At 38.9% G+C, this 16,474-nt stretch overlaps 1 protein-coding gene across 2 annotated transcripts in view; it reads right to left on the bottom strand.

Moving 5' to 3' along the window:
- ROBO1 (roundabout guidance receptor 1) overlaps window positions 1–16,474 on the bottom strand; it is a 687,040-nt gene that overhangs the window by 277,736 nt on the left and 392,830 nt on the right. The gene's annotated exons all lie outside the window — the stretch shown is intronic.

The following is a 16,474-nucleotide window of genomic DNA, read 5'->3' as shown; positions in this document are numbered from 1 at the left end:
TGTTTCTGATTTATCAGTGGAGATCACACGTGGCTGAGGTCCTCTCTGTCCCTAACCCTCCATCACCCTTCTGTCACACTTGCTGTGTTAAAAACTGCTTCACAATCTGCTGACATCCAAGTGCCTTCACATCCCCACTGATCTGGAGCTAGAAAATTACTTCCTAATCTGCAGGCTCAGGGCAGCCTTGGGACCACCACTGCTGCTGCTGTCCAGCTGATGTACACGAGGCAAGAGAATGCCCATGCTGTGAAGAAGACACCAAACAAAACAGGTACCTGTGCTGGAGGATGTGCCCTTATTACAGACTAATGTGATAAGAGACCTGACTCAGCCCTGATTGCAGCCCTTGAGAATTTAAGGCCATACTTGGCTTACCCTAAACACAAAACCACATAGAATCCTACTTCCTTATATATAAAAAGCACATTACAGAGCTGGGAAAAAAAGAAATATTGAGGAGCCTCTCTTTGCATTTGGCTTTCTTTACAACCCTGAATTCATACAGCCAGAAAATTAAATGCCTGGTGATTCAAAGAGGACTCTCTTAGGAGTCCCAGATACAAATGGCAACTAGTATTACACAGTCAACCAGGGTGCAACCTGGGACAGTCATTCACCAAAAAATCCCACAAACACAAAACTCCCACAACATACAATGTGATGATACTTGATACTGTTTTGAATTATCCAAAAAAATTCAGGCTAAACGTTTAATTTGAAGTGCCTGTGGACAGGGAAAGTAGCAAAGCTCCTGATCATGTGTTTATGAATGTTTAAAAAGTAAAATGCAGGCATATTCCTGGAGCTATTTGATCACAAAAATAGGAAATACACATTAAAGAGTAAACATTTTGCATAGTTGCACCTAGTGTAAACACAGAGCAATTGCTATGCAAAGCACCTCATATAAGAAACTTCAGTGTATCTGCTTACAGGAGGAACCAAAGCACTGAGCAGAGAAGAGCTGCAATTCAAACTGAACAAAATAAAATTTCCCAGGCATGCAGACACTTAGAACAACATTAAAACCAGGTAACCAAATAATCTCATCCGCTGGAAGAGTTTAGAGTCCCTGGCTAGAACTGAATTGTTGAGGACAACAATAAAACTGAGTCAGTTGGCATTTTCTTTCCTCATTTAATGCACACTTTTCCAATAGGCATGTATGTAGTACATATGGAATTAAGCTTTGATTTGTACATTTTTAAGGAGTGCACAGTCTAGTCACTAACAGCATCTGACCCCTCTCAAAGATTTACAAACAGCATTATTTGATGACATTAGATTAGGAAACTTTATTGGCTTAGTTGCTCTGACACAGCTTTTGCAATCACCAGATTTTTCATCTAGCTTGCCAAAACAGCCCTAGTTTTCATTTGATCTGTAAGGTTATTATTTTTTGAACAATAGAAAATTGTAAGTGTTACCAGTCTTGCAATTTCCTGTGACATACATTTGCATTTATAAGGACCAGGCTGACCCAAGCCTGCCTTTGATGAAGTGGTTTTGAATGCACAGAGCCTCATGAGTGCACAGAGCCTCACGAGCCTCATCAAAGGTGAGCCTACATCCTGCTCTTTTACTATTTCACAGCATCAGGTAAACACCAGCTACAGCACAGCCAAGTAAGCTTTTGGGGTAAAACACAGTGTTTATGTAATTTTCACTAGACACACTAAAACCCCTGGGATCCATGATGCCTCTGCTCTGTGAGCAGGGCAAAGGCAAGTGTTAGCAGTCTCCACCAAAAGCAATCTTCAACCTCCTCCAGCTAGAAGCTGCTAATTATGTCAGTCATGCTGAATGCTGACTGACAGTTTTGTGCTGTGAAGTGATACCCACTCATTTTATTAGCAAAGAGAGGATCTGGAGTGAGCAGTTGAAACACCTATTATCCCTTTATTTCCAAAACAGCAACAGTTTACAAGCTCTCTCACGGTGAATAAAATTCTACTTTCACTAAACACCATTGGGATGTAGGAATGTTAACTTCTTCCTCGGAAGAAAGGGAGAAGAAAACAAATACAAAACACCTCTTTGGTTTTGAAGTTCTCTTGCTGGATAAGCACTTCCCTTTGAGTTTTCTAGTTGCTCATCTACTCAAGTGCAGTAAATTAACAGCGGCTCATTGACTTCACTAGAACTACACTCATCTACAACAGTTGAAGCTGACCTACATTAAAGCAGCATCTCACACCAAGGAAGAGCTGCCCAGAGCCAGCTGGAGCCAGGAACTGCAGGGTGGTTCTTCCTCATACTTAATCACTATATTGAACACCCATCTTCCTCTCCTGCAAGAGCCTGCAGCCCTCTTTAGTGACAGCTCATACAACCAGACATTTCAAACTGGTCCCAGCCAGCTCACAGCTGGGGGATGGCTGCACAAAGCCTCTGAAAGCCTGAGCAACTGCCCTGGAAACTTCTGGGAGGGAGTGGTGCCTGTGAGACTAAGTTCCAGAACTCCATTTCCAATTTAAGTCTTAATGGGTTTTGCCAGCCCTCCTTCTTTAACCAGTCAGAGACATGTTCTGTCTGGAGCTGCTGGTTCGCTCTGACTGGTGATGTACTGTAATGAAAGGAGGCTCAACACAAGGAGTCAGAGATGAGGCAGGGGGGAAAGCAACGAAATTCCTGTCATTCAGAAGGGAGAACTGTCAGGATACCCCTACACCCTTTAATTTCTTCTCTACCATGCATAAATGTAAGTCTGAATACATAATCCAAACCGCTAATGAAGAGAATCAAACCCTACAACCACTGAAACTAAATAAAGATTTATTATAGGTGGGGAGATGTACAGAAACATTTGAGGTCAGGTCAGAGCTCTGAGCAACCTGATTAAGTTGGAGATGTCCCTGCTCACTGCAGGGGGAGTTGGACAAGTACCTTCAGGAGGTCACATCAACTCATACAATTCTAGGGTCCTACGAGTCATGACTGCAAGCAATGTAAGCACTTGAACTCCCCAGCAGAAGAAAATAGTATTCAATGGATGTAACTAGAAATACAAAATTCTATGAAGAAGTCTCAATCTGAAACAGAGGCAAAAACAAACTGCCTACCGGCAGATTTTAAGGAATAGGCTCAGGGAAAGCTAGAGAGATGTTACAGCACAAAGCCAAACACCACTGAATCACTCAGCAGCAATAGGCATCCCAAACAGAAGCCCATCCTTCACACTTTTCACCTTTTCCCATCAACTGGTTAGAAGAAGATATGGAAGCTGCACTCAAATTTTGGTATCAAATGAATACACCTTTGAGACTTGTTTTCTCCTAGGTTGCTTGTTTTTCCTGGTGGCTTTTTTATTGTTTGAGGGGTTTTGTTGCTTTGTTTGGGTTTTTTTTAAATTATCTTAACCTCGTTAAATCAATTCTTATACTTACCAAGGCATGACATTGTTTACATAAGACTAAGTGCAAAACCCTGACCTCTGTATTTCCACCATGACCTCAGAGAATAGAGCCCACTCACCTTACCCCAGTTCTTACAACTTTAATTATATTCGACAAGGCTGCTGTGCTTTAAAGGTATCATTTACCGAGACTAAAAGATGTTTATTTTTATTCCCACTAATCACTTCCCTTTTGTTTCATTCCATTTATACACCCTGGCTTTTGCACTCAGAATGGCTATCAGATTAGATCACTACAGATGCAGCTGAACAGCTTCTTATGCTACTATGCAGTCCTATAAAAATCCACACTATTTAACTTTTAGCCAATGTACATAAAAACCATCACAGAAGTTCCAAAGAGCTTCCCAATTGCTCGGCTATTTAAGAAATCTTTAAGGCTGAGGGAGGGAGATACAAGAACATAAGACACAGACAGACCCTACCTGTGTCATTATTTACAATTTTAACATCATAAATCAGGCTGATACCTTAAAAAAAATAAATCCTGCCTTTGTATATAACTTCCCTGTCATTTAAAAAATGGTCATTCTTTTCCCACATGCTGTTGAACTTACAGTTTCAGAAATACAGCTAAGTCAGAGAATTGAGTGAAAATCCAAATTATCAATACTACTTTAGAACTACCTAGAAGTAAAGCTTAAACATAGTATGAGCATTTTATGTGTTACTTCAACAGGTTCTTCTAATTATTTAATGACATTATGAGGAAATCTACAAAAATACATTAATGCTAAAAGTTAAGCTATAATAGTTTAAAGCCATTATCATTTAGTTTATCATTATCACTTAGTTTAAAGCCATTTTCCTTTCACTTTACATTTAGATGATGAAGAGCCTAAAAAAAGTTATTAGATTCAGTCTATTTAATGGAACTTCCAAATTGAAGTAAAAAGTATGCACTTTTAACTTTATGGCAAACTGCACAATAATCCCATTTTCTTTTCTGTACCACAAGCTACTTGCTCATTAGACACAAATGGGTAGAAAACAAGAGTTTCTTTGTTTGCATACATTAACTTAAAGCTGTAAAAGTCATTCAGCCAAACTTTCACCTTTAAACCTTAACCTGATTTGTAACAACATTTGTAGCCTCTAAAATTACACTGCGTGCACCCAGACAGAGTTAATCACCCTTCACTTTTGATGCGTAGAATAATGATCTACCACTTAAACTTGAGCCTTTAAAAGCCTGAAGAAAACTATGTACATATCTGTGTCTTAAATCAGTAGTGAAATAACAAAACTCTACCTAGCAGTGACTAGTTGAAAAGCAAAACAAAAAGAAACATCCAACTTTTAGCTCATGGAAGCTGTAAATAAGAGCATTTCAAGTCTGCTCAGATATAATTCTTGCTTCCCAGCACATGCTATTGATCAGACACCTGGTAGTTCTAGGAAAAAGGACAAGTCACAGGGAAAGGTCTGGTTTTATTTTTTGTGTAATTTAAAACTTCATAGGGGAAAAAAAATAGTAGAGGTTTGAAAATAACATGTTCTAAAACATGATGAGCTTACTGCCATCTAAGTAAGAATATATTATGGCTCCTTTCTCCTTTCAAATACTGGCTAGAAGGAATCAGATTGTACTAGCTTTCAAATCTGAATGTTGAGCATTTTTGCTATCTAAAAAATCACAACTACAGAAAACAAACTCTTGGATTTATGTATTATACTTCCCTAAACGCAACCAAAAAAAAAAAAAAAAAGTATATTGTACAGCACAGGAAAATTCCAAACCAGAAATGTTTAGGAAAAGCTATCAGACACAAAATTTAAATAAACAAATAAATAAATAAATAAAAGACAAAAATGAGTAGCTAAAACAAAACCAGTTTGGCTGTTCTGGGAGCAGGGGAAAGATTGGCTACCACATAAAAGACACCAACAGCACCAACAACACACAAGAAATTCAATCTTACAATGAACGAAAAAAGGGAACCTAAATCACAGAATTTTAAAGGCCATTAATTGTGTCTCATTTTTTAAGTTGAGAAGAACAATTTGTCATCGTCTCCTTTTTTCCACTGTTAAGGTTTCTATGCAACATCATGTAGAGCAAGCAACACATAACTTGAGCTTCTGCAAAGCAAGATAAAAACTGACATCAACAGTTAAACCTCCTTTGACTTTAAGGGGCTGAGAACTCATCCGAATTTTGTTTTATTTCCTCAGGTCACAAAAGGAATGAGCTGCTGCTACTCTTTCATTTACGCTAATAAAGGAGAGGGAGCTATTTTTATTTTCCTTTTATTACTGCTTTAGAAAAAAAAAAAAAGGAATCCTCAATTTGGAACAAGTTTTAACGAGCATGATAAAGTCTGCACACATAATGCACTGGGTGGAGTAAAAGCCCTCAGCAACCCTGCACAGAGCCAATAATGGACCTGTCGCCAACACCCTGTGATTTCATGACTGCCAGAACAAAAACAAATGCCACGTTCAGTTCACTGCAAAGAAAGGGACTCATTAACTTGATGTGCCTTTTTACTTGACCTTAGTAAGGTGAGTAAAATAAAATTTCATTTTATGAGATTCAAAATGATCAGTTGCATGGCCTACAGGAATTGTGACGAAATGGCCAAGTGAAATTACTAACTCTGTTTAATTCTATTTATCACTAGACTGTAGGTCACTGTGAATTTCTAGCTGAGGGGTTGCTGCCTTCCCTCCTGTAACAAGGTAACAGAAAAACAAACTCCAAGTGTCTTTCTGGGAACTGATGTAAAATAAAATGTAAATTTCTGTCAAAGACCTAACTATCAATTCTGAAGACACAATAATCACAATGAGGACTTTATTCCAATCTTTTTGAAATAACTGACTTCATAGACACCTTAACAGTCATTTTGCTGCAAAAAAAAATAATCCTAGTTAGTATTCAAAAATCAAACAAACACACATACTCTATCAATAAACATTATAGTAAGAGAATTGGGAAAAAAAACAAACCCCACGAAAACCCTCCAGAAAACAAACAAAAACCCAAACAAAAACCCAAGCAAACAAACAAAACCACCACAAAAGATGCCTGTGAAAAGAACATTCACTCCTCCTGGTCACAACATTAAAGCACCAGGTCAACTGCCCTACCTTGGCTGTCCCAGCAAATGCAGGGGGAAAACAAAAAAATCCCCACCTAATATGAAGCACTGGAGGGTGAATGAGGATTAAAAAGTCTCTTCCCACATTATGGTCATGGGAACCACATTAGTGTATGAAAAGATGCATACCTTTTGCTTAAAAAAAAAAATTATTTCTTCCTTATTTTCTGCTGAATACACCACCATCCTCTCCCCAAATAAAAGCCAGATAGCCAGTAAAGAAGTAAAAAACCAGCAGTCCAGAATCCAAAGCTGTTGTGAGCAGAGATTTTTCACCAGTGCATTTTAGGGAACTTCATTCCCTAGTGGATAGAACTTCATTCCCTCGTGGATAGAAATTAAAGTGGAATCCTGTTTTAGCTCCAGAGTGATAATTAATACCTTACTGTAGCTCCCTTTTATTTTCTACCTATCTGAACTTGCTGTGGAAAGGTCAGTTGTTTCAAGCAATAGCTCCATTAATGATGGCACTATTTGGGTTTGTTTTTTTTTTTTTCACAATTCTGAAGGAAAAAATCTAACAAACACACACTTCACTGGTTTCTGTACTTGCTCCACTAAAAACTTAAAAGTAAACAGAAGTGTGTTCCTATCAGTACTGTAATCCTCCTAGAGAGGAACAGCCTTTGAACATTTTGAACATTAATTCCTGATACGACACCAAGCTACATCACCATTCAGCTCAGCAGCTGCCAGAGCCACACTCAAGGAAAGTTAAAGTGCACACTACGCCTCTAAGCTTGTTTCACTTTGTGTGTTTCAATATTTGCTTTCCCTACAGGTAACACAGATTAACATTCGTGAGTGGGAGAGAAAACAGAAATCACTATTTTCTCAAGTTTTCTAAAAAGCAAAGTACTCACCAGCAGCAAAATCCCATCCTGCACACTCCTTCCCATTTCAAGGTCTGCATTGCTACATATGCATTTGAAAAGTCACAAAATGCTCCTCAAAACAATTACTGAGAAATTCACCTCTTTGTTTCCAAGCTTAACAACAGCACTTAACAGATCTCTCCTTGTATCAAAAGGTAGGGAAGACTTCATTCTGTCTTCTGTATTTAAAGAGGAAAATAAAGCAATCGTTCCTTCTTTCTGCTTTGCATCTACTTTTAAATTTCTCCTTTTAATTTTTAAAGGCTGTACAACCTGAGCAATGAGCCTCATTAATCACCACTGAATGATTTAACCCAGCCATTCAGTTCCAGATGCCACTCGGTGCTAGAGATATGCTAATTCCTTCCAAGCTTCACCTCCTTTCACAGTTGAAACCATAATTTTCCACAGTGGTGAAGACAGGATTTTACTCCATGCATGGGGCCTCCTGCCAATCATTTTTACAACTAGCACAGCGCAAGTTTCATTCCACAGTTACATCAGACCTTTGTGCTCAACCTGTTCATTACAAACATCCTCTCTCCAGCATTCTGCTGCTACAGCACCATAGTCCCAAACTCCAATCTTTCCTGTGCCAACTCCTGCTCTGAGAAGAAAAAAGTAAAAGAGTTTGTTACTATCCCTACTTACCTTGTTTCCCCACACTACTTTTATTTTTTTTCTCCCTTTATCACCTCCTACCATTAAACACTTTGATTACGAAGTATCTGTCAGCTGCAGTACCTAGGGCCTTCCACATATTCCAAACCCAGAAGGCTGCACTGACAGAATTGTTTTGTGAGTGGGAGGTGAGGGGAGAAGCATTCAGAATTTCCAAATCCCAGTTCTGAACCTGCCTGGCATCCAAGAGATCTCCTAGCACAAAGCTACACCAGGTGCCAAGTTTCATACCAGGTGCCAAGAGGTTTTGATAAAAGAAAAAGCCTGGTGACATTGCTGAGCACTTGATCCAAAACTGGTATTTTAGGGCCTTCTATTACACTTTCAACACAAATACAGATCCACCTGTGGATTTAGGGGCTGCTATCCTCATCTTGGGCTTACGTGCTTGGGCCTATTTGGCCAACAGGAGATGTCTGGGTTGAAAAGTCTGCTTTTGACCAGTGTTAGTAAAGTGCACTACAAAAGTGGTGAGCTGAGAAGTTCCTAAAAGAATACATACTCAAATATATTTTTGACTGGCTTCTCACCCTTCACATAGCTAGTGAGGCCCATGCAAATTTAAAGATATTCGGCTTTTTTGAGTTAATTGGCTCTTAAGTTGATGTTGACTACAATCTCAATTTTCAGGCCAGCTAAGAACCCACAATGATCCACAAACATTTGCAACTGAAGATAAAGTCAAACACTTTAGGCAATTTCATTTAAACACTAGAATCGAGATTTTCCACAGGCACTGCTGATTTTAAGTGGCTCCAAATTTAGATTGTAGGGTCTCAACTTCAACATATCACAAGGCCCTGGATTCCAAAAATCTGAGGTCTAGTGTCCACTTAAAAAATCCAGCCACTCTTTCAAGCATGTCCTCCTGGTTACCATCAAACACCATTTAATTTTCCTTTCACCTGCTTCCAGAATGAAGTGGAGCCAATGCACATCTCTAGGCCTACACTAAATCCTTGGCCATGTATTAAAACCTAATTTCTAAGATAAAAACTGTTAATGTCTGTTATGCTACTGTAGAAGTAAATAGTAAAGCTAAAGTCTTCTACACTTGAATTTATAACCATGAACTGCTATATGTGTCTAATCTTCAACATAAAGGCATTTGAGCAATTAGATAAGAGGCAATATAACTAACCAACAATCTAAAATAAATACCTTGCCTGAGGACATGCAAATTTCAGAAGGCACAAAAATGCCAGCCAAGCAAGTTTTAATGCAATGCTAGCATGAAACAGTTTAACAGTTCTAAAGAAATCACAGTTCTGATTTATGTACAAGACAGCCAAGGCAGCAGAAGACAAAGAGTACAGAACTGAACAACATGAAGAGTACACAGACTTTACAGTTCTCTCAGGTGGCTGTCATGAATGACTCCAGCCCGCACAGGTTAAACCCTGATCCTTGCCCTACCCTGCACTGCACATCTGAAGACATAGGCTGTTCCAAAACTGAGCTTATTCCACTGCTAACTCACTATGCAAGATGAAGAAAATAAAATATCAAGTTTAAGATTTTAAATCCAGAGCTCAGCACAGGCTTGTCAGATTTACAGACCTCTAATCTACAGTCAGGGGTGTTCATATTATTTTAATCATTCACAATATTAGTATTAGACTTAAGGTAATGCAATACCATATTGAGCAAATATTTCCCAACAGAAAAGGGCAGCTTGAATAATTTTGCATATCTGACTATTCATTTCTTCAAAGAAAGAGTATGTATTTTAAGATGGCAGCAGTCCAGAAAATATGCTTGTTTTCTATTAAGAATATTCTTACCACTTCAATAATAATAATGCATTCAACTACCCATTTTGGTCTAAGCTAAATTTATAGGAAGTCGTACTAAAATTAAATGTTCTAATTATTTAATTTCCAGTTATTTACTTACATGTAAATAAATAGAAACATTTAATGTAGTACAAAAAGCCTTATGCCTCTCTAGAGGAGCAAAGACAGAAAAAAATTACTTAAATAGGAGTACCTTGTGGAATTTACCTCTAGCACCAGTGAGCAAACCCCTAGAGGTTCTCTCCTGTCATTTAGATACAAAATCCAGAATTTTTTTTATGGAATTTCTTTGAATGCTAAGGAAGAAATCTTCAGCTACACATTTACTATTATGTGAAAGTACATATGCTAATACAAGCAGTCTATACATGTCAGCCTGCTGAATGAGAAGATAAATACCTAAGTTGCCTTTACTTAAAAATGGTTTTATGCACCAGCCATATGGAGTTAACACACATATAAAAAAATCCCTTTAGAGAAAAATGTGTAAAAATGAGGTAGGAGATGACATTAGGCTACTGCTTTTACCAAAACCCACGTACTGAACATTGAGATCTGAAGTGCATGCCCAAGTTGCATCATGAGGACCTCCACCCCTCCAACAGCACATCTGTTCACCAAAACTTTGATGGAAAAACACTCGAGTTCTGTGCAGGTCTTTGGGTTCTGGTGCTGAAAGAAACTATGAGTAAACTTGAGGACCTGAAATGCAGCTTTCACTAAGACACCAAATTGTTTTATAAACTCGTAAAACAAACAGATTTGTTATTTAAATCCACAAGTACATTTTCTGCCTATTAACAGTAGATCCTCCTTTCTAATTTTCCAAGTTTCTGCTCCCAGAAAACACAATTAACATTATTTACCACTAAAATACAATGCAAAATGTTTTCTATTCCCCTTCTGAGCATGGCTTGCCTCCTTTTGGTAAGGCCACCTTAAGGTTATACCACTCCATAAAGCATTCTGTCCTCAGCAAAGGTGAAATGACTTGGCTGCTCATGGGTGTGAGCAGAGCACTCTGCACCTTCCCCTTGGCTGCAGCTGCTCAGATGGCAAGCAGGCTCTAATTAAAAAGACTGGCCTGACGCCACTCACAAATCTCATTACTGTCAATTTATCAATTTTGTTTTAATCAGTCATACACAGACACACATGAGTCTTAGTCAGAAATTTTCCTAAGCTTCAGAACAAGAGAGGCGTGGAAAATAACTGCAGGTCTGAGAATAGTTCTCAGTATTTGACAGTATTTAACATCATTGATTGTTCATATACTCCTTCACTTTCTCATTAAAAAAGTTTCCTCACTTTGTTTTCAAAAGATAGGAAAGGAAATAGAATTTATTTTCCCTGAGTCCCTATTCATTGTTTTATTTAAGTGTAGGGCATTTCCCCTACTATTTACACCTGAAATGGACAATCTCACATAAACAAACATCTCATCCTGTGTGCTGTTGTTTTAACAGCAATTATATCACACACATTCCTGGTTTGAAAAGCCCACCATCATGATGTTCCAGAGCCATATTTCATCATTTTTGTGGATAAATCTGGGTAAATCCAGCATTTTTTCCTAAAGAACAGTGAACAAACAAAGAAATTCTGACATCCAGAATAAAATTCATATATTGAAATTCTTATTTCAATAAATCTGTATCATCACCTTCAGGGTAAGGTAACTCACAGTACTGGCTTTTGTTAATAATCAGTATACCAAAAGATTTAGCTCCTTAAAAATGAGAACTCGAGATCAACAACAGAATAACATAACTCTGCGCACCTGACTGAAAACACCTGGGAAGCTCATAATGACTTGAGTTACACGTTTTCTCTGTTGAGATTTTCCTTAGTACCAAGTCTCAGCTGTGAGAGTCCAACACAGCTGGTTGCATCTATGTCAGCATTACAAAATATTTGTGCTCGTAAAATATTTTTTTTCTTCACATGAAATGTCCTTCTACTCACAACAATTTAGTGCTGATGCTAAGGCTGACACAGTAAGCCAAGAGACAGCACTGTATGACTGAAATATATGTGTATAGAATAAATGCACATCTTTCTCCTAAAGAAGATATAAACTAGTAAATTATGCCCCTTAAAAGCATCTCTAGCTTCCAAGATACTTAACAATATTTTTTTGTTGCTCTACTCTCACCTTTTGGTCAACCTGCTCATCACTAACAGAAAAATACTCTTAGTTCTCTATTTACACAATTTATTGGACTTAAAATACACCTTGGTTGCTACTTCAGTTACCTCATTATTTACCTTACAATTTTATGAAGAGGCACTCAGGTGAAAAGCTAAGGAAGGTTATCACCACCAAATGAGATTATATAACAGAGCACACAAATAAAATGTGTCAAGATCTCAGCATATTAAATTCTTAAGTGCCATTTTGTTTGCTTGGGAAGAGCAAGGTCACAAAATAACCTCAAAACACTAACAAAAACCTAACTAACTAACACTAACAAAATGACTCGTTCCAAACTATTCAAATACACAAAACCTACAAGAAATCCACAACAATAACTTAAACATTGACAATGGGAATCTTCCCTATGAAAGGCAAATTTTGAAGGCAACTACCAGGACAGGACACCAAGCCAAGTGACCGTTATGCACAAAGCACATTTAACAGCAACAGAAATACCACACTGGCAACTGCAGCAAGTGACCAGACTGGCTAGACCCAGCAAATCATCATTATATTCATTAGGGAAAGCTATCCCATAATGAGACATAATATTACAGCTGCTTAGGATTGTGAAATAAAACTCTTCCAGTTATTTAGGAAAATTATGTGCCAACCAAAACCAATGTTATTTGAAAATGAGGGAACAGGTTCCCAGATATTTTAAGTACAACCATAGATTTTCCTGTCTTGAATTTCTAAATTATTTCTCTTTCCACCTTCTAATGAAAACTAAATTGGTCCTTGACCATCATTTCCAAAGCATTTTATGTTCAAGCATTGCTTGGCAAAGGTATTTGATGTCTAGTATTAACATGATAACACCGCTACCTAAGTGTCACTAGTTTCTGATAATATTTTTAATGGCCCTTCTATTTTTGTAAATGCAATCAAAACCTTTATCATGTACCCTCAGGAGTATTCTTCACATAAATTCATATTTTCCAATAAAATCTTATGGACCGTACATATGATTCCCCCAAAATTCAGTATCCTGAACATTACAGATGATCCCTGCTAATGAAGTTACTCTGTAACTTCAACAGAAAAAAACATCTGACAAACAACAGTGACTGCAGAGAGCAAAAATCAGCTTGAGTGTTCCTCTGGTTTAAACTGAGATAATTGACAGGTAACATGAAAAAAAAAGTGTCTCTCTCTAGCTGAAAAATAACAAAATTCACACTTATGCAATTTGAAAAGAAAAAAAAAAGTCTTCTGCTCTCCACAGATCCTATCAGTACTCATAAGTGGCTTTGTATCAAATACCTGGATACTTGGAGAGTATTTCATCACAATTATCAATTTTACAGCATGTGGTTATTTCTTTGCTAGCTTTAAGTCTTCAAACACAATACAAGTGGGGCAGCTTCTTCATGTCTAAGCTGCTGGCTCAATCTTTCTTAAATATTATTCCAGTAAAATTAGTTAGAACAGCACACAATGCATTAGGGATAGGCGAAAAAAATGCACATTTTTAAAGTTTTCTTGGGTGATTTATTTGCTTTTACAGATTAGGCATTTAATACTTCCATAATCCTTTGAATTAATGTGTATTTTTTTAAAAAATCTCTCCTAATTTATTACTATCAGACAGAGAATCCATAAAAGGAGTACAACCATTTCCAGAAATGCTCTAGCACTCCATGAGGGAGCTTTTAAGTACAAACTTCTGAAACAAACAAACAAAATGGATCAAGGAAGTGGCTGATTTATTTACTCCAATAGGTAGCTTAGCCAGCTGGAAAGGACTTTGGGGACACTCCATGGGCACCCTTAAACTACTAACCATCAGAAGATAACTCTCCCATGAAGGAATACAAGAGACAATTTTGCCCTCCACTGGCTAGAACTATCACTGAATAACACTCCTGCCTTGCTGTGTCAGTGCTGCCTGTTCCACACAGCATGGAAAAACCTCTGGAGCAAAGGCACCAATCCCATTTCAAGTGCAGTAATTAGTAAGGGATAACATGGGCAGGAAAGGGGGAAAGGGTAGGTGCTGAGCAGATGGGAATCAGCAATGCAATGAAATAACGCGTCAAAATATAAAGATTTCAACGGAGGGAAACAGAAAAAAAACCACACAGTAACATATTTAGCCTTGAGAATTGCTAGAGCAGTGAACACCCATGTGGAAAAGCAGAACCTTGACACTCATTCCCAGCAGAAATGTTCTGCATGTTGCCCTTCAGATAAATGAAAGCTTTTCTTTTCCAAACATACTCATTTGATGCTGCTGCTTCCTGGGGAGCAGAGAGATGAAAAATCCATGGAATCTGAAGCAAAGGCTGCCTCAGAATGAAGGAGAAAGGGCATAAAGTAGGTGAATACTCAAGAAAACAGGGATACCAGAGAACTATCCCTTAAAGCAATTCTTATTCTGTATGCAAAGAAGCATTGAAATTACACTGGGAGAATAAGGGAGGAAAGCAGCTATATTCCAATTTTCAACACTATTCAAATTTAAATGTATTCAACATTTATTAACCACAGGCTTACATGAAAGAAGGTACTTCACAGGATCCCACAGAGACAACACCAAGGTAAAAATTAGGGGTTTAAAATTTTAAGTGGTTTACCAATTACTGTTTTAACAAACATTAACCCTCTTACTTTTCCTATTATAATTTTTTTTTCTCTCTCCCATCCCCCAATCATTTCCCACCTCTCAGCAGAAGTTTCTAACATCCCATTTAGAGTGTGGCCACACAAACCATTGATTCAGTAGTGGGTGTAAGTGAGGGAAGTGAGACCCTTCAGTGGAAGAGGGAGGAAAGGATCAATCAACTTGCAAGATCAGCTGTCAGCAGAACTCAAAGGATTTCAGTGTGGAAACTGCTGTAGATGACTCCTGTCCTTCCTTCTGCACTGCAGCCATCTGCCCTCAAACTTCATCCTGCCAAAGGTTTCTGGCATCTCCATTGTTCCAGACACAAGACTAAGCATTTGACCACACTCTAGTTGAGGGGAAAAGAAATTCCTCCTGGTGAAGGAGCTGAAACAGCGTTATTATCTGGTGCTTGTCTCTTATCTTTGTTACTGAGTTTGCTTACATGACAAAATTAAAAGCCTTCATAAAAAAACATGGGTTTTTTTCCTTTTTTTTTCCTCTCCAACTCAGCTGGAATCATCATTATTAGAGAGAGCATCCCCACCCTGGGGGGAAAAAAAAAATTACAAAAAAAACATTCCATGCAACTTCAGTGAGCATTTATACAATTAAGAGATGAGAGGATTAAAAGATAAATTAACAAAACTGTTTCTTAACTTGGGAGTTTGAAACATCCCAATACATGATCAAGTTACAGAGTACACTATCCATGAAGTCAACTTTTCTTCATAGGTGGGGATGATTGCCATGAAAGATGCAGAAAGAGCAATTGGGTGCAAAGGCTCTTCCCCATTCCATTTGTTTCTTCCATCTTCCATTTGTTTCTTTCCATGTATTGCCAAGGAGGCAATACAGAGAAAAATCAAATTAAAGATGGCATGACTGACATGGTCAAAAGTGAACAGGGCAAGAGCTACTCAGGGATGCAAAGTTTGCCATATCCAAAGCCGCAAGGAACAAACTAACACCTAAGAGCAAAACTTCAGTAGTTAAATTTATGATATAATCTAGAAACAGACGTAACTTACTACATTTAGTGACATAATTAAGACTTAGAGCTTCAGGCAGTGAACTTAAACCTTTCAAAAACTTCATTCATTCATTCACTGACCAGATGTCTCATGCTACCATAACTTTAATGACTCAAAGGGTTCCTCTGCAAACTTACAGGAATCAATTAAGGTAGAGAAGTCAGCACCCAAATCAACCTTCACTATGGCACAAGCATTCGCTGCGTTCACTTAGCGTGTGACAAAAGGCGTTCCTAAGAACGAGAAGCAACACTGCGGGGAGACAAACCCGTCCTCCGGAGGGAGACAAGGTCCTTGTGCAGAGATAAACCCGAAAAGCCCCCAAGCGCAGCGCGCCCCGGCAGAGCCGCACCCGCTCCGAGCCCCGCTCCGCTCTCACGGGGCGCACGGAGCCAAACCCGCCCTCCACAATGCTCTCTCAGATCTGCAACCTACAGGCACGATAAGATGCCCCAACACGCATAAGCCCCGCGCAAACTGTGCCTAATGAGCATTAATCCCCCCTATCTCCTCGGCCATCTCCCCCACTCCCCCTGAGCACGCCGCCGCTCCACTTCACACACACGTGCGTAAACTTTATTCACAAAACCCATCCCCACAAGCCCTCCCCTGCCTCCCTCACCGCCGTGGTGCCCCCCCACCCTCGGTGGCGGCTGCGCGGGGTTAACCGGGCCAGAGGCTGGGAGGGGGGGATGCGCCAGGGACCGCCCGGGCCAGGGTGCGCGGTACCCGCGGGCAGCCGCACCGAGCGGCACCGCAGC

The sequence above is a fragment of the Molothrus aeneus genome, chromosome 2, assembly GCF_037042795.1.
Source record: "Molothrus aeneus isolate 106 chromosome 2, BPBGC_Maene_1.0, whole genome shotgun sequence".
NCBI lineage: Eukaryota > Metazoa > Chordata > Aves > Passeriformes > Icteridae > Molothrus > Molothrus aeneus.
Note: the sequence above shows the minus strand (reverse complement) of the source record. Positions and strands in the feature narration are given on the sequence as shown.